Source organism: Cydia strobilella, chromosome 8 (assembly GCF_947568885.1).
Source record: "Cydia strobilella chromosome 8, ilCydStro3.1, whole genome shotgun sequence".
Lineage (NCBI taxonomy): Eukaryota > Metazoa > Arthropoda > Insecta > Lepidoptera > Tortricidae > Cydia > Cydia strobilella.
In genome coordinates, this window is record NC_086048.1 from 13,727,995 (window position 1) to 13,751,681 (window position 23,687).

Below are 23,687 nucleotides of genomic sequence, written 5' to 3' on the forward strand. Positions count from 1 at the left end.
TAAAATTCCTGTGTGAGATGAGTTTTATTAACCTTGTACCAATTATCAACTTGTCACCGAGAATCAAAACTAAAACAACTTAAACACCACGCGCACACCAAACGTCCAAGACGTGGGGACGGCCACGAAAACCAGTGAATGTGTCAGTAATGTCAGTATAACAGGACAGAATTTCATGAAAATAGGATTTATAGGTCATAGTAAGCGATTTGTCAATATAAGTGAAATCATCTTATCCTACTTTGTCACAAAGAATTTTATAGGTATAAGAACCAAACTTAATTACGTCATCATAAGCGGTTGCTCAGTATAGGCGGAGTCGTAATAAACGGATTCCGCTATGTAGGTACCTAAAGCACACGAAGCGAAGGCTATGCCCTAATGCATAGCGATACAAAACTTCGCATATAACGCTATCTGAAGATCGTGAAGTCATACGGACTAGGAATGAAACACGTTAAATGAAAGGTCGGTCCGGGGCAGAAAACTGGATGTTACTGAACGGAGCGATAAGAGCCGGCTCAATATTGTCATAAGTACTAACTACGTTTCGTCTGAATCGGGTAAATATCTGTCGTGTACCTATACTTATTTTTAAGATCGGTTGTAAAAAGTTATTTTAATCCAATAATTATTGGGTGATATTCTCAAAGAGTTTTTGCTTAAATTATTTTTTCATTTACCGGCTGTGTTTATATTTTTATTTAATAAACATACAAACCAATTATAATATAAACTAAATTTTATAACTAAACCTAAAAAATCTAAACAGAAATACAAATAAAAACTAAACATCTACATACTTTTACCCGCCTCGGGCTCCTGACGCAAAGGTGCTCATCTCGCTCGCTGCGCCCGCTTCGCTTCGCGTTCGCGAGTTTTTCGCTTACCTACGTCAGGTCCGAATTTTAGAATGAGCTCGAATCCCTTTGCTCGCTAAAGACGTTTACAAACGCGCACGATACAGTTTAATATTAACCTTCGAACGAAAGATTACTATGGCACGTTATTACGCGTATCGTTAAAATTTGGACACCTTCAAAAAATTTAACTAGTTATAACCACTTGAAGGTGACACGTGATGAGCGAGTGCGACAAACTGATACGAGTAGTAATGCCAAATTTGCATTCTTATCCCGTTAGTTATCTAAATTGGATAGTGTAAACATATAATAATAATACCTTATCTACTCCGTAATTATGCACTTTTAAACATTGGCCTATCAACAGTATAACATACTGCATAATAATGTTTAAGTGTAGATAATATTATTATCTACACTTAAACATTATCTGTTAAAATATTCATATTGAAAAAAAACACACTTTCTTTAAAAATATAAGGTATTTGCAAAAGCTAACCGAGCCATGTTTTTTTTACCTTTTTCCTAGACACCATATTACTATCGAATTCAATAAAGTATGTTACCCATGGAAAGAATCATTCTTTAAATTATGAAGATATTGTGTAGCAGCAGGTATTTATTTTCGAGAATGCAGGTTATAAATAGTTACAAGTTGTGAGCATTATGTTCCAAGTAAATTCCGCGTCATAATGGCATGAAAACGGTTCTTTGGAAATAGGTTTGTTCAGTCGACATCTAAGCTATTTTTACATTTTTGCACCTTACTCCTTTATTAATTGTCGATTATTCTCATGATTCCACGCGGAAAGCAAGAAATGCCTAGTTTTATGTGACGAGCAGATGTTACCTATATTACTTATGTGTCATGTAGGATTCTATTTCATAGGGTGATTGGATTACCGGGTCATGATGCCTAATGAAAAATGCCATAAAAATTGGTCCTACGTAACGACTTTCCTCGTTGGACCAATATGAAAATCGCTTGACCACTTGGTTTCGGCTAACAACTTTAAGCTCTCAAATTTTTCTATTGAATAAGTAGCTGATGTTTTTTCGTGATTTTGTAATTAGTCTCACTGGGATAGTTTTAGAGTATTTATGACCATCTTTCTTTATAACGTTCCTTGACCTCCCGGTAGAACCTTACCAGCGTATATACTTACCAGAGAACGTAATGCGTCCGGTGTCTCGTATCTCCTCCTTTATTTTTTTAAGATCTAAGTCTAAGAAGTGCCGGTCGTGGCTATCATTATGCGTCACCATCGCGTGCTCAATTAGTTTCTAGAACAGACATAATTTACTTTGTGGTTGCGAAAGTTATTTAAAATAGATACTTAAATATTTGCCTTTCAACAAGGGGCAATCCATGGAAATTCTCTCTATATATTTTTTTTTCTACACAACTGTTTTTACGGGTAAACCTAAGACAATAATGTAACTATTAATAAAGTATATCTAAAGTATGTTATCACGTCTATAACATAATATATACAATGCTGATTTTGTCAATTCATTCAGAGAACATAAGAATATGTCAATATTTTCCGCTGTTATTGAAGGTCCGCACAGCGCGCGTCAACGGCCCTAGACCGAGCAAGTCGGTGCGCCACACATACCTATTAAAATACAACTTATTAAAACCACCCTATCTATGTCACTTTCCTCGTTGGACCAATATGAAAATCGCTTGACCACTTGGTTTCGGCTAACAACTTTAAGCTCTCAAATTTTTCTATTGAATAAGTAGCTGATGTTTTTTCGTGATTTTGTAATTAGTCTCACTGGGATAGTTTTAGAGTATTTATGACCATCTTTCTTTATAACGTTCCTTGACCTCCCGGTAGAACCTTACCAGCGTATATACTTACCAGAGAACGTAATGCGTCCGGTGTCTCGTATCTCCTCCTTTATTTTTTTAAGATCTAAGTCTAAGAAGTGCCGGTCGTGGCTATCATTATGCGTCACCATCGCGTGCTCAATTAGTTTCTAGAACAGACATAATTTACTTTGTGGTTGCGAAAGTTATTTAAAATAGATACTTAAATATTTGCCTTTCAATCCATGGAAATTCTCTCTATATATATTTTTTTCTACACAACTGTTTTTACGGGTAAACCTAAGACAATAATGTAACTATTAATAAAGTATATCTAAAGTATGTTATCACGTCTATAACATAATATATACAATGCTGATTTTGTCAATTCATTCAGAGAACATAAGAATATGTCAATATTTTCCGCTGTTATTGAAGGTCCGCACAGCGCGCGTCAACGGCCCTAGACCGAGCAAGTCGGTGCGCCACACATACCTATTAAAATACAACTTATTAAAACCACCCTATCTATGTCACACTGTAATTAAAAAAGAAAAATACTTTTCAAGATGGCGTTTGGTCTCCGGGGTCCCCGAAGCTCAAATTTTAAGACATGCAAACAGGGATCCCAGGGATTGAAGTTGTCAATTTTCATTACTGTCACTATTGTCTAAATCCCATTTTAAGACCTAAAATCTGTTTTTACCGTCACTTTATTTAGCCCTAAGTATTTCGCCCTAATTCATTTTACTAAATTTGTATTCCTTTGTACTGGTGTTCCAATAAGTTACCCACTGATGTATTTTTCGACGACCGGTCTGGCCTAGTTGGTAGTGACCCTGCCTGTGAAGCCGATGGTCCTGGGTTCGAATCCCGGTAAGGGCATTTATTTGTGTGATGAGCACAAATACTTGTTTCTGAGTCATGTGTGTTTTCTATATATTTAAGTATTTATATATTATATATATCGTTGTCTGAGTACCCATAACACAAGCCTCCTTGGACTTACCGTGGGACTTAGTTAATCTGTGTAAGAATGACCTATAATATTTATTTATTATTTATTTATTTATTTTTATTGAAATCTGCTAAATAGTTTAGGCACTAGAAGGAAAAATATGATTTCACATTCAGCATCCTCTCAACCTTTGTATAAAATGAAAGTATTTCTTATAAAACTTCACGTAACGTATAATTAGGAATATAATAGAGTAAATATTTTGATTTTACTAATGCCCCAAATACTGACCTAAATCATAATAACTTAACCTGGTGGTAACCTTGCTGATAAGCTTGGCACCCCATTTAGTAGGTTAACCAATTAACTATGTAATTTAATGGGCATCTGACTATCGGCTATCACCGCTTAAATACCAGTAAGAACCAGTCAGTAGCTCGTGTCGGAAAGGACAAAGTCTGTAGGAAACAAACATACTAATTAAGTAATACTTTGAGAGATAACGAGTCAAATGCGCGGTGAGCGATCGAGAACAATACGGGTTGATGCTCCTTCATGTTGCACAATTACCGGGATGGCTATTTCCATATGAGACTTTGCAAGTAACCTTCGGCCTTTAAGGAATAAAATTCATGTTCATAGCGACCACATAGCGACCACATAGCGACCTTAATATCTCTAATCTAGATATATTATGCTGTTTGTATGCACGTCCCTCGTGCATGTAGGATTATTTAAATATGGATAAACAACAATAAACATAAATATTTACACCTCCACTCAACCGTCGATCTATTAACTGCGCCGACAATCCATGTTTGTCTTCAAAAGTCATTTTTGTTGATAAATAATATTTTTAATTTCTGTGTGTAATTGTCATTGTCATCACACTGGTAATAAATATATCTGACGTCTCATTTTAATATCGTTATTGACTTTATCAACAACTAAATGCAAAATTTTATTAAGTTATTTAGAGTTAAAAGTACCTACTTACGTCTTACCATAGCCCAGATCTTATCATTGAACAGAGGTCAAATACTTCGCTTTTTCAAAGGAATAATGATGTAACATTCTACTAGCAGCATACATACATAATACTTTTTAACTTTTACGAAAACTGCGGACATAAAAAGGCAGCCCTAATCGACCCAAACGACGTTACAAACGTTCCTACAGATCCAACCTCGTTTTGCAAAAAATTGATTTGTAAATAAACCCTCTTCCGTAAAGAGAATATATGTAACCGTAAATCGTGAAGTTTTTACTAGGTACCTAGTATTTTTACCTAGTTAACTAGGTAAAAAGCAGTTGATTGGTAAAGCATTATGGAAAGTGATGACAGCGCCTAAGGTGATAGGTACTCATTGGTTTAGTAATATATCCCTCCCTACCTTGATTTTAAGAGACGTTAATATATATATATATATATTTGTAAGGGAATTATCGTACAGAAGACTTAAGCAAATTCCACATTTTAGCTACAAAAATGCGCTGTTACCACTGTTCACTCACTAAACTGCACTGCACTTCCTTACCTTTTGTAATAAAACACTTCACTTGACAACTTAATACTCATTTTTTAGGGTTCCATACCTCAAAAGGAAAAAAACGGAACCCTTATAGGATCACTCGTGCGTCTGTCTGTCTGTCCGTCTGTCACAGCCTATTTTCTCCGAAACTACTGGACCAATTAAGTTGAAATTTGGTATACATATGTAAGTTTGTGACCCAAAGACGGACATGTAACGTAAACAAATTAATTTTAAACATTGGAGCCACTTTTGGGGGGTAAATGAGAAAATAAAAATAAAAAATTTCAAACTCGTGTTACATATCAAATGAAAGTGCTCATTGTGAGGCTCTTAAATATATTTTTATATTTTTTAAATAATTTTAGGATTAATAGCTTAGAATTTATTCAAGAAAATAGGCAAAATATGACCATTCCCCCCCCTTTTATCTCTCCTTTATAACCTATTAGAAATGTGCAGTCAAGCGTGAGTCGGACTTAATTACTTAGTTTTTGATCCGACCCCTACGGGTTTTTTAAAGACATTTCACTCACGTTTCACATAAAAAATACATTGTTTAAATTGTGTAATGTACGGAACCCTTGGAACGCGAGTCCGACTCGCACTTGGCCGGTTTTTTAACATGGTTATTAAAGTCGGCCGGACAAAACCCAGCCCTATTTCTCTTTAGAAACCAAATTTACTACATAAGGGGCTGTGGAAAAATCTTAACAGCAGCCGATGGAACAGCGACACCTACTGTGAAATTGGGCAACTATAAAAATTAAACATTACTGCATTCAACAACCGCAAAAAGTAGGATTTGCAAAACATTGCACTCCTATTTTGTTTTGTCGTGTAAAAATAATATAACCTACTATATTCAAATTCTGAAACAAGTATTTATGACCATACCACGATACCAAAGACAGTCATTCAGGCAAATACACTCGTAAAATGAACACCTCTCCTTTAGGAAACACAAAACAAATGACATTAAATCTCAAATTTTGACGTCCAAATTTATATTTTGCACTCCTTTCACCGTAACATATGTTCCTGGTATTTTTTAACAGTTAAATAAGTTGTAATGTTAGTCCCTTCCCTTTTCAAAGCGGCGGACTACCTGCTTCTAATTTCGTGAAATCAGTTGATTCAATTTGTACCTATGTTACATCGTCCGTTGGAGAGGTCTCTACTAAATGAGATATACAAATTTCGTGAATCCTGTCACGGCGTCATTAAATAAAGGAAAGAATTGTGTTCTGAAGAATTTGCCCTAACTAATATACCTGACAAAGTTGAAGTGTTTTCTTATTGAAGAGAATTCGTTATATCTTGTTATTAAAATAAATTATTTTACTTTTTTGGACGCGCTGTTTTTCTTATTGTGTGGTATTTGTGTGATGAACACAGATATTTGTTCCCGAGTCATGGATGTTTTCTATATATAATATGTAAGTACGTATGTAGGTATATCGTCGTCTAAATAGTAGGTACCCATAGTACAAGCTTTGCTAAGTTTGGGGCTAGGTCGATCTGTCGATTGTACCCAAATATAAAAAAAAAAATTTAAATGTTCCCAAAATTCAGCTGGAATTGTAATATGCCCTCGGGAACCATTGTCACTCCTATAAGTTTAGCTATAATTTTATTATACACGGTGTAACATGAGGATACCGAATAAATTTAACAGCGTATTCCTGGTCATATTTAAAGACTAAAATGTCCTATAAACTTTTCTGTAATTTGCCTAGTTTCAGAGTTAATACCAATAAAAAAAACCGGCCAAGTGCGAGTCGGACTCGCGCACGAAGGGTTCCGTACCATTACGGAAAAAACAGCAAAAAAATCACGTTTGTTGTATGGGAGCCCCATTTAAATATTTATATTATTCTGTTTAGTATTTGTTGTTATAGCGGCAACAGAAATACATCATCTCTGTGAAAATTTCAACAGCCAAGCTATCACGGTTCATGAGATACAGCCTGGTGACAGACAGACAGACAGACGGACAGGAGGACAGACGGACAGACGGACAGACAGACGGACGGACAGACGGACAGCGGAGTTTTAGTAATAGGGTCCCGTTTTTACCCTTTGGGTAAGGAACCCTAAAAAAACAAGTTTTTATTGTTACATAGTGCAAAATGCATTTTTGATGTCGATGTTGCCACTGTGGGACGTAGTCTAAGTAACCTTATTGATAGATGTCAAAAAGTGACAAGTCACACTTTGTAAAAACTACGTTTTACGAAAAAAAAAGTAAAAGTGATCTGAAAAAAAAAAAAAAATTTTTTCTTTGCGAATTTGACCTACACATGCCATTTTTTCCTTCTTTTGGCCTCAGAAAAGCGTGGTTAAAATCTTTCGGTTACCTCGTGAACACCTTGTATACGAGTAGATTTAAGGTTGTTAAAATTGCACATTGTTAACCAAACTCGCAGAAGTCGCAGATAGCCGAGATACAGGCTTAGCATAGTTATTGGTCTCTGACGGATAAATAGTAATATTTTTGTGTATTACCTGTATTTGTAAATAAACTTTTTTTATTTAAGGGGAAGTGGGGCAGCTTGGTACACCTTTTTTTGAAATTGGTTTTAGGCCCCCAAATGAACTCAAAGAACATTTTTTTTTTGTACTAAGTAGATGACAAATTTACTAAGGTATACAAAGTATATCTTTGTTTCTTAAAATGGCCAGTAAAAGAGTTATATGATATATAGATTTTAACAAAAAATGGGATTTGTTCAATTCTGCCCCACATACAGGGCGCTTTGATACATTACATAGGACACTTTGATACATCATTTTGGAGTAATCTGGCACGTGAACCAAAGTGCCCCGTAAGTGTTTCAAACTGCCCCGCAAAGCACACGTTACAGATCAATGTAACTGACTTAGATAACCAGTACTAAACTTTTTAAACATTATAAAAAGTCTATTAATTGTGGTGCTATTAGTACATACTACAGTTATTAAGCAGGTGTACTAAAACTACAAAAAAAAACTTTAAGAGGCCGGTGTCGATTTTGGAGCAAAAATGTAAAATTGATATATTTAGTCGTTGAAATTATACACGTTTTGTTACGTAATATCGAAATAACAAGTATTGGTTTCTATTAGCACGTCTTCTCATCTTGCCTTTTAATAATGAGGCCGCGAGCGTGGGTCACCGGTAATATATGAAGAGAAGGGGCAGTTTTTAAAAAATCATAAAAAAATATGGTGGTAAATTATACAAATTGATGTATAAGAATAGTTTCAGCAAATGTTGTAGGTTGTTAAAGTATCAAAATTACGTTGAAATTAAGTCGATTTTCAGAGAAATTGTCACTTGTTTTGAAGTAATTTCTGGAGAAAATTGAATTTGTTTAACTTTCATTTCCTCGAACTGAGTCATATAACAAAAATGTAATCTGATAAAGGTCAAGTACAGAATATGTGTAATACAAATTTACCATTTTTAGCAGTCCAAACTTTACGAAATTTACAAATAAGAGCGACAAAATCAGTGCTCTACGCGCGTTTACCTAAACGTCCATCAGAAAAATCATTACTAATTTAGTGAGTCTGTTTTAAAAAAATTGATCTGATAAAAGGCAAGATAAGAAGACGTGCTAATAGAAACCAGTACTTGTTATTTCAATTAGGTAACAAAAAGTGTACAATTACACCGACTAAATCTATCAATGTTACATTTTTGCGACTAAAATCGACACCGGCCTCTTAAATGAAATCAGTGTCAGTTTGTAAACAAAAAGCTACTTGGGTTGTTTTGACTGTTCTTTTCTCAATTTTCTTTTACTTTGTACGTTCGTGCTGTTCACAAAACATTTTTGTTTTAATTTTTCTCAACAAAAAAACTGGCAGGGGCACTTAGATACACTAGAGGGGCACTATAGAAGCGAATAGAAGCGACTAAAATAAAGGTAACCTAAAATTATAATACCGATATGGAATAAATATTTAATTTTAGTTTTCGGCATTTTTTTTGTATTAATATAGGGTGGGCCAATGATAAATGCATTTTTTTTTTTTTTTTAGAGGTATGGGCACTGTGAATGTCATCTCGCTTTGTGTGGTAGGGCACAACACAGCGAATGTCATTCCAGATCTAGAGCAGAGCCCAACTGGGGAAGTACCTCCACCTTACAGAAAACCGCAGCCAAATAACACTAGACCCTAATCATAGTGTTGTGTTCCTGCCGGTGAGTAAGGTTGCCAGAGCTCAACGAGGGTGCGGTGTGTTGACGACGGGGGACCTACGGAACTCACGGTACTGCATTTGGACTGTATGGACGCGGCGTACAGGTGCGGCGATCAGGGAGACCCGGTGAAACGGCTGTCCGCTGGCCGCCCGCAGGTCAGTAGGGTTCCCGAACCCAGGGATTACTTAATCTCCGCCCTGGGAGGCTGAACCACCAACCTCGCGTAAAATCCTTGATGTAGTAGTCGTGCCGGAGAAGGAGACCGGAGTGGACCCGGCTGCTGCACCAGGGGGGGACCGGGGGCCCTTCCGTACGCCGTGCCTGTGAACCGCACTACCCTACATATTCCTTTGGCAGATCTGTTCTGTTCTCTTGTCCCTTAAGCCGTCAACGCCCCGAACCCTCTTTGTACACTCAACAACAACAACACATGGCAAATAAGGGTAAAAAAAGAAATGGTTTCTCAGCGGCATCCCCTTCCACACAAGTGGACTTCTGCAATATCAGGGGATTACACTCAAATTTGAGCGCAGTCCATTACCACCTGGAATCTGCGCAGCCGACCATCCTATTTCTAACGGAGACGCAGATATCCTGCCCGGCGGACACTGCATACCTACTATATCCCGGCTATACACTTGAACACAAGTTCATGAGACGCGCTGGTGTATGCATGTATGCCCGGCAGGAGGTCTGCTGTCGCCGCCTCCATGCCTTTGAAGACAGGGACCTGTCAGTTCTGTGGGTGCGTGTGGACTACAGCGGCCACACTCGTGTCTACGCGTGCCTGTACAGGTCTCATAGCGGAAACACGGAGACAACCCGGCTCTTCGAGCACCTGCAATCGACGACTGACAAACTTCTAGAGCAGTACCCTTCCGCAGAGCTGGTGATTTTAGGGGACTTTAATGCCCACCACGTTGAGTGGCTTGGTTCCCGGTCCACCGACCACGCGGGGAGGTCTGCTCACGAATTTTCTCTGGCCTATGGATTCTCGCAACTGGTACACTCTCCCACGAGAATACCAGACATCGAGGATCATACTAGCTCTTTACTGGACCTCCTGCTGACTACACGTCCGGACGGATATTCCATCTCAGTGAATGCACCTCTCGGTTCGTCCGATCACTGCCTCGTCCGGACACAGGCGCCTTGCGCGCGGCCCGATCCACCACGGCCAACTAGCTCGCGACGCGTGTGGCAATATAAATCAGCAGATTGGGACGGACTGCGTGAATTCTACGCTTCGTACCCATGGAGGCAGCTCTGCTTCACATCAGAAGATCCTGACTCCTGCGCAGCCAATGTTGCCGAGACCATACTGCTGGGAATGGATTGTTTCATTCCCAACACGGTAATAGCAGCGGGAGCAAAGCGACGACCTTGGTTTAATCGGCCTTGTAAAGAGGCTACAGTTCGCAAGCAAGCCGCTTACAGGGCTTGGACCAAGGCCGTAGCTAATAAGGATCCGAACGTTTCTGATGTGAAACGCGACTTAAACGCTGCCTCGAGGTCCAGTAAAAAAGCCATTGCCAGGGCTAAATACGATTTCGTCGGCAGAATTGGCGACAAGCTAGCGGGCTATCCCTCTGGGAGTCGCGCGTTCTGGTCGCTCGCCAAAGCTGCCGAGGGAAATTTTTGTCAGTCGTCTTTACCACCTCTGCGAAAAGCTGATGGTGATCTGGCCCACAGTGCAAAAGAGAAAGCCGATCTTCTTGGTACTCTTTTTGCCTCGAACTCGACCTTGAACGACGACGGTAGCGCCGTGCCGCCCACCATCCCGCGGTGTGCATACTCCATGCCCGAAATCTCATTCACGCAGAGGGATATTCGGCGGGAGTTGCTATCCCTAAACGTTCATAAGTCGAGCGGGCCAGACGGCATTCCAGCACTTGTGCTTAAGCAGTGTGCTCCTGAGTTATGTTCCGTGTTGGCGCGTCTCTTCACACTCTCTAGCAACAAACGGCATGTTCCATCTTCGTGGAAGACGGCCCTTGTGCACCCTGTGCCTAAAAAGGGCGACAGATCGGACCCATCGAATTACAGGCCTATCGCTATTACCTCCCTTCTCTCTAAGGTCATGGAGCGTATAATCAACGCAAAGCTCCTGAGATACCTAGAAGAACACGACCTGATCAGCGACCGTCAGTATGGTTTTCGCCACGGTCGCTCGACTGGTGATCTTCTAGTGTATCTCACTCACCGCTGGGCTTCAGCCATTGAGAGTCAAGGTGAGGCATTGGCAGTTAGCCTAGATATAGCGAAGGCGTTCGATCGGGTCTGGCATCGGGGTCTCCTGTCGAAGTTACCATCTTATGGATTGCCGGAGGGACTATGCAAATGGATCGCTAGCTTTTTGTCTGGCAGACGCATACGAGCCGTAGTAGACGGAAGCTGCTCCAATAGCATGGACATTAACGCTGGCGTTCCGCAAGGCTCTGTGCTATCCCCAACGCTGTTTTTGCTGCACATCAATGACATGTTGTCTATCGACGACATTCATTGCTATGCAGACGACAGTACTGGGGATGCCTATTACGCAGGCCGTGCCAACATCCCTCGTTCCGTGGTGCTAGAGAGTCGTGAAAAGCTTGTGTCGGATATTGAGGGCACTCTATCCAGAGTTTCGGTGTGGGGCCGGGACAATTTAGTGCGATTCAACCCCACCAAGACACAAGTTTGCGCGTTTACCGCTAAGAAAACCCCATTTACTGTGGTCCCACAGTTCGAAGGCACAGCCCTTACCATGTCAGGGAGTATTGGGATCCTCGGTGTCGACATCTCCAGTGACGTCCAATTCCGTAGCCACCTGGAAGGGAAGGCTGATCTGGCATCCAAAAAACTCGGTATGCTCAATAAAGCACGGCGATACTTTACTCCGGGGCAAAGACTGCTGCTATATAAATCGCAAGTCAGACCCCATATGGAGTACTGCTGTCACCTTTGGGCAGGAGCACCTGGATGCCAGCTTGGACCCTTCGACTCAGTCCAAAGGCGCGCTGTACGAATCGTCGACGATCCCAAACTCACAAGCGGTATCGAACCTTTAAGTCTAAGGAGAGACTTCGCCTCCTTGTGTGTGTTCTACCGCTTGTACAATGGGCTGTGCTCTGAAGAATTGTTTGACATGATGCCAACGGCCGCTTTCTATCACCGCACCGCTCGCCATCGGCAGGGTGTTCATCCTCACACCCTAGCACCTAAATGGTCGCGTACTGTGCGGTTTAAGAGGAATTTCCTCCCGCGTACGCTTCGGCTGTGGAATGAGCTCCCTGCCGAGGTTTTCCCGAGGGGCTACAGTATGGGGTTCTTCAAAAAAGGAGTGTACAGGTTTTTAAAGGGTCGGCAACGCGCGTGCAATATCTCTGGTGTTGCAGGCGTTCATAGGCTACGGTAACTGCTTACCATCAGGCGGGCCGTATGCTTGATTGCCACCGACGTGGTATAAAAAAAAAAAAAAAAAAAATGATAAATGCATTTTAACGAAAGACGTCAATACGAAAAGACTTATCACTGAATTTATCACTGGCCCGCCCTATATATATACCTATACGAATTGTATCAGGTAAGTACCAGTTTTTAGGGTTCCGTACCTCAAAAGGAAAAAACGGAACCCTTATAGGATCACTCGTGCGTCTGTCTGTCTGTCTGTCTGTCTGTCCGTCTGTCACAGCCTATTTTCTCCGAAACTACTGGACCAATTAAGTTGAAATGTGTTAAAATGTACGTTTGTGACCTAAAGACGGACATGTAACGCAAACAAATGAATTTTAAACATGGGGGCAACATTGTCAGACTATATCTTGTTGTATATGAAAGAGCTCATTGTGGGAATCTCAAATATATTTTTTTTATAATTTTAGGATAAATAATTTAGAAGTTATTCAAGAAAATAGGCAAAAAATTACCATTCCCCCCCTTTATCTCCGAAACTACTGGGTCTAAAATTTTGAAAAAAAATAAACAAAATAGATATTTACCTATAGATTACAGGAAAACCTATTAGAAATCGCAGTCAACCGTGAGTCGGACTTAATTACTTAGTTTTTGATCCGACCCCTACGGGGTTTTTAAAGATATTTCACTCACGTTTCACATACAAACTACATTGTTTAAATTGTGTAATATACCCTTGGAACGCGAGTCCGACTCGCACTTGGCCGGTTTTTTAACTCCAATTCCATAGAAGATGTGAGGGATCAAAATATAAAGTAAACTCAACGTAAACAATTAAATATAACCATTTCACAACTGCATGCGGGAGATAAAAACATATTGATTTTCAGTTCAGGAAAGTTTTGTTTTTGCGAGAAGCGAACAAACGCCAGCTGGACTAGCATGAGTCTTATCATATTATGAATAATGTATTAGCGAGTTCCTGATTTTAGATCGTCTAGAAACCTAACCATACTAGAATACTATTATGTGGACTGTATTATCTTATTGACCATAATATGTTAAACGTTTTATAAAAAAAAAACTGATTTAATTGATTGTAAATTATATCGATCAAGTTTTATACCTACTGATGTGCCGTCGGAAACTTTCAGTAATTGTGAAATTTCCACGAAGTAAAATTCCGGAAACTTCTCATATTTTTGTATGGGAATCAAAATTTTCCATCTTTAAATGAAAGTTTTCTTTGTTTCCTGTAAAATTTTCCTGAAATTTCCGAGAACTTTTTGGAAACTTTCCGCAACTTGCACATGTGTATACTTATACCATTGTTAAAAACTTGAATTTTTAACCAGATATCTTGTGACTTGCAATGCGAACAGGAACAAAAACGATGATACAAAGTAAGAATTTTCGTAACGTCAGTGCGAAGCTTAACCGGCAAAGAATGTAACATCATAAAAGCTCGTAAGGTGCCCATAACATGACTAGATATTGCAAACGAGGGACAAGCCATAGTTTAACGGGTACGACTGCCGAGTGTTCAGGGACTGCAATAGCGAGACCGTTCCATTAAATGGTTTAACTGCTCTGTGACTAAAACCGCTTGCTTTTAAAACCTTCTATCTCGCTATCAGGCTAAATAGAATTTTTAACTTTATTTCTTACAGCGCAAAGTTGATTCTTCCATTTCTGCAAATGCTAAGATATCAGCTTGAAAAAGATCATTTGAAATGCAGCTAACGCCACAGTATGCGTGTTGTGGGTTATTGAATTAGTCAGTTTTATTTCCGCTCGGAATACTTGAGTGCCGCTTGTTGCGTTTGAGTACAGTTTCATTTAGATTACGTTCATAGAATTGTAAAGTTTTTTTTTCTCTGTTTTGTGTAGATAAATTGTTTGTATTGTGTTTTGTAGCATTGTATAAACTTTTTACTTTTACTATATATTTACAACTACATTTCGTTCAACATTATTTGAATTATGATGATTTTCGCACTTAAGCTTTGCACATGTTAAAAAGTTTCAAGTTTTTCGACGCAGAGCAATAAAGGCACTTTTTGCGGGACTGACTAACTAGTGGGCTGGTGTGTTGCGTAAGCCACATGGCATTACAGATTATAATAAATATATTTCAGTTAACTCAGTTTATGGAGTAACTTATTTCTTTCTTTTATAAATTTTATCAGTCGTTCAGTCAGTCACCAATATCACGTAAGTCAGGAGACGTCCAAGGGACATAACCTTTTTAGGGGTTCTGTACCCAAAGGGTAAAAACGGGACCCTATTACTAAGATTCCGCTGTCCGTCCGTCTGTCTATCTGTCCGTCTGTCACCAGGCTATATCTCTAGACAGTTGAAGTTTTAACAGATGATGTATTTCTGTTGCCGCTATAGATAACAAAAATTACTAAAAACAGAATAAAATAAACATTTAAGTGGTGCTCCCATACAACAAACGTGAATTTTTTGCCGTTTTTTGGGTAATGATACGGAACCCGTCGTGCGCAAGTTCGACTCGCACTTTGCCGGTTTTTTTTTTTAAACTATGGTACCTAGTGAATAAAAACTGGTTAATAAGTACAATATATAGGCCAGGAAATGAATGCCCAAAAAACGGTATAGAGGGAAATGCTTGGAACACAATTTTTGACTTCGTAGCTTTGTTTGGACTATTTAGGAGGTGAACATATCAAAAGTCCCCGGCCGTAACCCTGGTGCTAGGGGGGAGAGGGGGTTTGAAGGTTCAATTTTTCGGTTTTTCGATTATATCTCGGAAACTATGCGTCTGAGCGACTTGGCCACTTATACAAAATGAAAAGAGATTTAATTTGTTACATGTTTTAATAAGTCAAGTTTTTCGATATCTTGTATAGTTCTTGAGATATCCGCTCTTGAAGGTTTATTTAGGGCTCTCATTTTTATCTTGATTATCTACATCAGTGAAGCTGCTAGGCCGGGTTTGGTATCGTTTTCGTATAAATCGGAGGTGCTGAATTCATTTTTGGTATGAACATTAACACCATTAGATAGATAGATAGATAGATAGATAAATGATTTATTTGTACAGCTGCAATTACACACAATATTAATTTACAAACACATCAGAAGAAAAAAAATACTAATTACGAGTACTACTTACACTAACAAAGAAATAAAATTATAACGAAAATACCATAATAAAAATGAAACAGAAATGGTGTAAAATTATGTGCAAACTGTGTGCGTTGCAGCAGGACAAAAGGGTCACGGCTCAGTGATAGGCTTCGCTCTTTGGAGCAAAGCACTGATTTTCTGCCGGGACCCAGGTCACAACAGATAATATATACGAGTATACGATGTGCTTACGTAAGCGGAATGAAATGTACTGTGTAAAGTGTGATTATATGTGCATGTCGTGTGATAATTACTTGATTAAATATTAAGACAGTAGGTAAATGACCCGTGTGTAGTGTATTGTGTGTAAGTCTCCAAGTTGTGTGACATTTTTGTTGTGTGGCATCAGCCCCACCATGTTATATCCTGAAATCTGCAACCAAATAGCCGAATGAAATCCCAGCGGTTTGTTTTTCAAGAAGTATTTTTTTAAAGTGACTTAAATGTCTTTTTAGATTTAAGCTGTCTTAAAGGCGGGGGGATATCATTCCAGCATTTGGTCGCAAGAAAACGGAAACAACCGGTAAAGGCAATCGTCCTATGAGGATGTACTTCTAAACTGCAACGTCGAGTAGATCTTGTGGCGTGTCGTTTATGAAAAGAAGAAATATTTATTTTAGAATAAAGATACTCGGGTGACTTGCAATTTATAACGCCAAAGAGAAGACAAGCAAGGTGTAAATGTCTACGTGATGCCATATTCAGAGTCGAAGATTTGTTCAAGAATGGTGTGATATGGCTCCTCGGAGGAACTTTGTAGCAATATCGATAACACGCGTTTTGAATTCGTTGTATTAATCGACGAGTTTTTTGTTGCAAACGAGGCCCGTATACCACATCGCCGTAGTTCAACTTTGACAATATGAGAGATTCGCATAATGTCAAGCGGACTTTTTCATCTAGAAGGTTTCTTACTTGATACAATACTTTCAATCTAAAGAAACATGATTTGGCTAACTCTGCTATGTGTTTTTCAAACCTTAACTGGTCGTCTATTATTATACCCAGGTTTCTGGCCTCCTCTACTCGCTCAATAAATGATCCTCTAATATTTAGTTGAGGGCTACCATTTAAGATTCGAGAAATCTGAGTTTTACTGCCCAAAATCATAAACTTTGACTTAATAGGGTTTAGCAACAGACTGTTTTGTTCAGCCCAAGCGGAGATACTTTCGAGGTCCTCATTTATTTTATTAATTGAGTCAGCAAAGTCACAAGGATGGGCTGAGTAGTACATCTGAACATCATCCGCATACAAGTGATATTGACAATGCTCAATAACTTTAACAATGTCAGCGCTACATATAATAAAAAGTAAGGGACCGAGAATGGAGCCTTGTGGGACTCCGCGATTTAGGGGTCTAGAGTCAGACACCAACAAAGTGCCATCGTTTTTAGCAATTTTAACTGACTGCATACGCCCAGCAAGGTAACTTCTAAACCACGAGAGTGACCCTAAGTTTACACCGTAATAAATTAACTTAGATAGAAGCAAGTCAATATTTATGCAGTCAAACGCACGAGAAAAATCCAACAATACTAAGCAAGTACCCTTGCCTGAGTCTTGGCCATAAATAATATTGTCCAGAATGTCAATAAGGGCAGTCACAGTCCCCATACCCCTACGAAATCCTGACTGTAATTGAGGTAGGATATTGTTGTTTTCTACATACTTACATAACTGCTCATAAACAGCTTTCTCTAATATCTTTGAAAGAAAAGGTAAAATACTTATAGGCCGAAGTTCTTTGAGCTCAGTAGGGTTGTCCACCTTTGGCAGAGGCGTAACTATGGCAGACTTCCACAATGATGGCACCTCACCGGTCAAAATAGAGCGATTGATTATGGCTGTTAATACTGACAAAGTACGAGGAAGAGTAAGAAGCACCATATCCCTACTGATTCCATCCACGCCAACTGCATTGGTGGTAACAGACAGTATATATTTTCCCACTTGACCCTCTTCGACAGGTTTTAAGCTGAAAACAGAGTTACTGAAGCGGTTTTGTTCAAATTCCAACATGGTGGACAAAGAAACCCTATCACTACCAGGCACACTCAAAAAACTATCATTAATTATATTTGGATTATTGAAATGATCGGGAAGTCGGTCACGAGTGTTATCTGTAAACACATTATTTTTAATATTTTTCCAGTTATTTTCCATTCATAAGTAAAAACAATTTTTTTTTTAAACTCCTCTTTACGCTTAAACCGCTGAACCGATTACGTTGAAATTTGGTACAGAGATGGCTTGAGTCCCGAAACAGTACATAGGATAGTTTTTATAACTAAAAATCATCTTTTAAGGGTGTGAAAAGTGGGATGGAAATTTGTATGGGAAATCAATAACCGCTGAACCTATTTAAATATATTTTTATTTTTATTTGGGATGGTCAACATGTTTGAATTAGTTGAAAATGATACCAAACATGACTTCAAACCAAAATTTAAACAGTATTAATCTCAGGAATTCAACTTCGTCGAAGAAGCTGAATTCCCCTCACACCAAATTTCACACCTTCTAAGTATGATTTTTGAGATAAAGATCATATTATATCCTGTCTCGGGACTTAAAACATCTGTTTACCAAATTTCAACTAAATCGGTTCGGCCGTTTAAGCGTGAAGAGAAGTTGAAAAAAAAGTTATTTGTTTAAAGTTTATATGTTTTTACTTCGGAAAAGTGTCAATGTTCATACCATAAATGAATTCAGCACCCCCGATTTATACGAAAACGTTACCAAACCTGGCCTAGCAGCTTCACTGATGTAGATAATCAAGATGAAAATTCTCATTTTACCCTAAATAAACCTTCAAGAGCGGATATCTCAAAAACTATACAAGATATCAAAAAACTTGTCGTAATAAAACTTGTAACAAATTAAATCTCTTTTCATTTTGTATAAGTGACCAAGTCGCTCAGACGCATAGTTTCCGAGATATAATTGAAAAACCGAAAAATTGAACCTTCAAACCCACCTCTCCCCCCCAGCACCAGGGTTACGGTCGGGGACTTTTGATATGTTCATCTCCTAACTAGAAAAAATTGTGTTCCTAGCATTTCCCTCTATACCTACTTATTGCTTGGCCTTAATAATCTAGCCATTAAATAGTTAAATGAAGAAATACCAATAATTGTAATTTTAACTTAAAAAACCGGCCAAGTGCGAGTCGGACTCGCGCACCGAGGGTTTCGTACATTACACACTTTAAACCAAGTATTTTTTAATGTGAAACGTGAGTGAAAGGTAAATTGCGGTTTAGGATTTATGACGTATTAAAAAAAACTACTTACTAGATCTCGTTCAAACCAATTTTCGGTGGAAGTTTGCATGGTAATGTAATCATATATTTTTTTTTTTAGTTTTATCATTCTCTTATTTTAGAAGTTACAGGGGCAAACTATTCAGTTTGGAAAAAATATATATTAGAAACCTCAATATCAACCACAGATACCCCACACGCATGGGTTTGATGAAAAATTTTTTTGAGTTTCAGTTCTAAGTATGGGGAACCCCCAAAATTTATTGTTTTTTTTTTTCTATTTTTGTGTGAAAATCTTAATGCGGTTCACAGAATACATCTACTTACCAAGTTTCAACAGTATAGTTTTTATAGTTTCGGAAATAAGTGGCTGTGACATACGGACGGACAGACAGACAGACAGACAGACAGACATGAAGAATCCATAAGGGTTTCGTTTTTGCCATTTGGCTACGGAACCCTAGAAATAACCTCGTTTAACCTCTATTATCACAAATTCTAGAACCTTCTGATAATCGCTTCTATCGTTAGCTCGGATTCAGCGAATACCCGTTGCTAAGGAAAGGCGTAAAATATTTTTCCATCAAGCGATTTTATTTCGTTGAAAATTTCCCTGTTGGGTTCAGTGGCCTTCGCGGTCATCCTTATCGCTGTCTGGGGATCTATAATTTAGATATGGCCCTCTAGAGAACAATGCACGACGCTTCTTATTACGGGAACACATTGTTAAAGGATTATTCGGTAAATGTCCAGAAACATTAAAGGATTAAAATTGGAAATATCGTGTTTTGGTTTTAGGGTCGTCGGGGTTAACACATTTTCAAGATTTATGAGCAAAATAATATTTGCTTATGGGAATTATCAGTATGTTTTTAATAAACTTAAAATACCAAATAACTAAACTGAACATTAGTAAATAATAAATAAGAGATCAGACGGTAAATTAAAACTTGTGAACTTTAAGTACGACGGTCGAGGTCTTAAATATTTTTACTATTTTTTATACTGCGTTGGTGGCAAAGAAGCATACGGCCCTCCTGATGTTAAGCAGTCTCCGTAGCTATGGGTATGGACGCCAGAGATGTAACGTTGCCTATCCTAAAACTCCGCACCCTCGTTGAGCCAACGTTGCAAAAATATATTTACACGACCTTAAATATTATCAATGTCTTAGAAGCGTGTAAATGTAAATATATTTTTGGCACGTTGACTAGTAAAGATGTTTGTGAAATCGACTTTGTTAGTGAATATTTATATTTCGAAATTTCTGAAGAAAGCCAGCTCATTTTGGATATGTCTCTTATTTGGGCTAATTCTACAAAAATATGATTATTCTAATTACTCGTATGTTATCGCGGCAGTAGCTCTATTATTGTGCAATTTGTGTACCTACGCTTAAGCTAAGCTTACGCAATACTTACCGATTTATATTTAGATTCTCGTTGACATAAATAGTATGCGGAATAAAAATAAACCATTCACTAGAAAAAACGTTAGAATAGAACAAAGACCTCTCCGAGGGACAATGGCTGTGCATTTGACCAACTTTTAATATCAGCGAAGGGGAATAAAAGCACCTCCGGCTCATTTAGGAAAATTACGTGGTGCAGTGTGCGGGAAAATACAGGTTCGGATACTTTGGTCTTAGTTTATACAAGTAATTATGGACACCAATTACGCGTATACTAAAACTAGAGCATCCGGACTTAATACTAGCGTACATAGGTACGATCGTGCCTACGTTTTTTATTGCGGGCGCGTACGATGGTTATATTTTGTAGAAATCCTTGAGAAAGGCTTTTGTCCAGCAGCGGATGTCTTTCAACTATCTCGGCAGCGTAATGTACTTGCCCTCGTAAAACGTAATTTCCTGGATTGATTATTAAATAAACATATCTTATATGTTTGTGCAAAAAAACATAATTATCTTTATCTTTAACCCTAAAACAGGCCTGACCTCTTTTTTACTTTTGGTTACTGATTCCGGTAGATAATTACGTTAATAGAAAACTAATTTCTTGTGTTTATTATCATTATTTCTAAACTAATTACCTAAAACAGGTGCCTTATGTATCATTCAAACTCTATTTCGAAAGTGTTTTTATGTCATAGTTATTTTACTTAAAATCGAAAGAAAAAAAAACTGACCACAAAATGACGCAAAAATACTCCCATCTGAGATAATAGTATCTCAAAAATAAAAATAAATAGACGCTCATCGTAACTCGACAATTTACACCAGCACTAAAGTGTATGATGCTTTGCACTCTTACCCTAGAGGCGAGGCATTTCAAACTGCATCTAATAGCAGATGCAAGAGTTTACGATACACTGACGTTTGGTCTGTCCCGTATCGGGCCAACTATTCTCGTATTGGCCCAAATGGGAATACACTTGAGTGCTAAAGTCCCTTATCTATAAATGCACACTAGTCAATTCGACTTCAATAACGAAAGACTTCCACAAGGTTCCTATTTGTTTAAGTTATAAAATCAATATATTTATACTAAGAGTCCCCAGCAAGCTCGGCCGAATTTCACCTTCCCATACAAACGGAGTTTCGTTTTAATTTTAAAACTACGTCTTGGATTGTAATGAAACTTTGCACATACAATGACATGAGGTATATCTAGGTCTGTAATTAGTTTATATAGCTCTAGTTTATAAAACAAACGAAATAGAGCAAAAACAAGTTTCGTATAAAAAACTTAATAACCGCGATAGTTACTCATAAAATAAAACTATGAAAACGGATTACGAGTATATCGCGTATATTGAATTTATAATACATCCCGATATAATCCGTTTTCATAGTTTTATTCCGCTGTATTTTCTTAGCTATGGTATCTGTACATAAACACAATTACAGACACTAGATATACCTTATCCTATTGTAAGAACAACGTTTCAGAGCAATCTAGCTAGTTGTTTTAAAATGAGAGCGTAAAACTACGTTTGTATGGAGAACCGAGCTTGCTGGGGACTTAAGTTAGAGCCACCCCACACTAGCGTCTTTTGAGCGTCAACATCTCGTCAGTGCTATAGAAAATGGCGTCGCTGCGCAGTTGCGCCAACGTTGCGTCGAGCAGCAGCCGAGTTGATAAGACGCCGACGCACGGGGAAGCTAATGTGGGGTGCCCTTACACCAATTTTGAAGACAATTAATACATCAAATTTTAAGGTTATTAAATGTTAAACTCAATTAAACAGTAAAAATCTAGGTATGAAAGGTGATTTATTGGTCTTATAAAAATATTATACATTATATTTTATGTATGCAATGCATTTAATTCGACGCGGAAAAGCAGTGGACGTGGACGCGTCGGAAATTCGATTGCTCAAAATGGATTCCATTGATGCGTGCGATTCGGAACTGTGAACACTTTCCTTTAGCGTTCGTAGGTACCCGTGTCAATTATACCTATCAGTGACAGATTTGTACAATGTAGGTAGGTAAATACTAGTATAAACAGCTTTTATTGTCTTCAGTCAGTGTAGTTGTTGCAAAACAAACCTTCGTCATTGTCGTATATAATGTATCCGTCTGCTAAGTTCCATCCTAGGTTGTATATTCTCAATTGCTGTGTAAATGCTAGTGACATAAATTCTTGACTAAACCAGAGCAATATGACCTTGCGTGCAGTAACAGCTATGTGTAATGTTAGAGCGTTGTTATACTAGTACTGCTAACTGATCGTCTTACCACGCACGGTAAGCGATTCGGAATAACAACCACCGTGTATCGTGCAAAGCCTGGCCGCAAAGCGTATCGTACATTAAGCGTTAACGTTGAATCCGCCGCAGTTGCTTTATCCCCGCGAACGTCGTGTATTTGGCAAGATTAAGGTACTAGGTGCTGATGTATGGCAGCATGGCAGTCGGCTTACTTACATAGCTCGTTTACTGCTTTAGGAGAAACAAATGATTTCCTCATAAATATTCCTAATATAAACGTGCGTTCACCTTATTTAGTATTCTCATTTCCGGCATTAATCTTGCTCTTAATTGTGTTTTTAGGGTTCCGTACCTCAAAAGGAAAAAACGGAACCCTTATAGGATCACTCGTGCGTCTGTCTGTCTGTCCGTCTGTCACAGCCTATTTTCTCCGAAACTACTGGACCAATTAAGTTGAAATTTGGTATACATATGTAACCCAAATTTTGTTTGTGACCCAAAGACGAATATGTAACGTAAACAAATGAATTTTAAACATGGGGGCCGCCTTTGGGGGGTAAATGAGAAAATTAAAAAATATAGATTTTCAAATTATATCGTGTTACATATCAAATAAAAGAGCTCATTGTGAAAATCTCAAATATATTTTATTTATAATTTTAGGATAAACAGTTAAGAAGTTATTTATGAAAATAGGCGAAAAATGACCATTCCCCCCCTTTATCTCCGACACTACTGGGTCGTAATTTAAAAAAAAATACACAAAATAGATCTTTACCTATAGATCACAGGAAAACAGCACAGAAATGTGCAGTCAAGCGTGAGTCGGA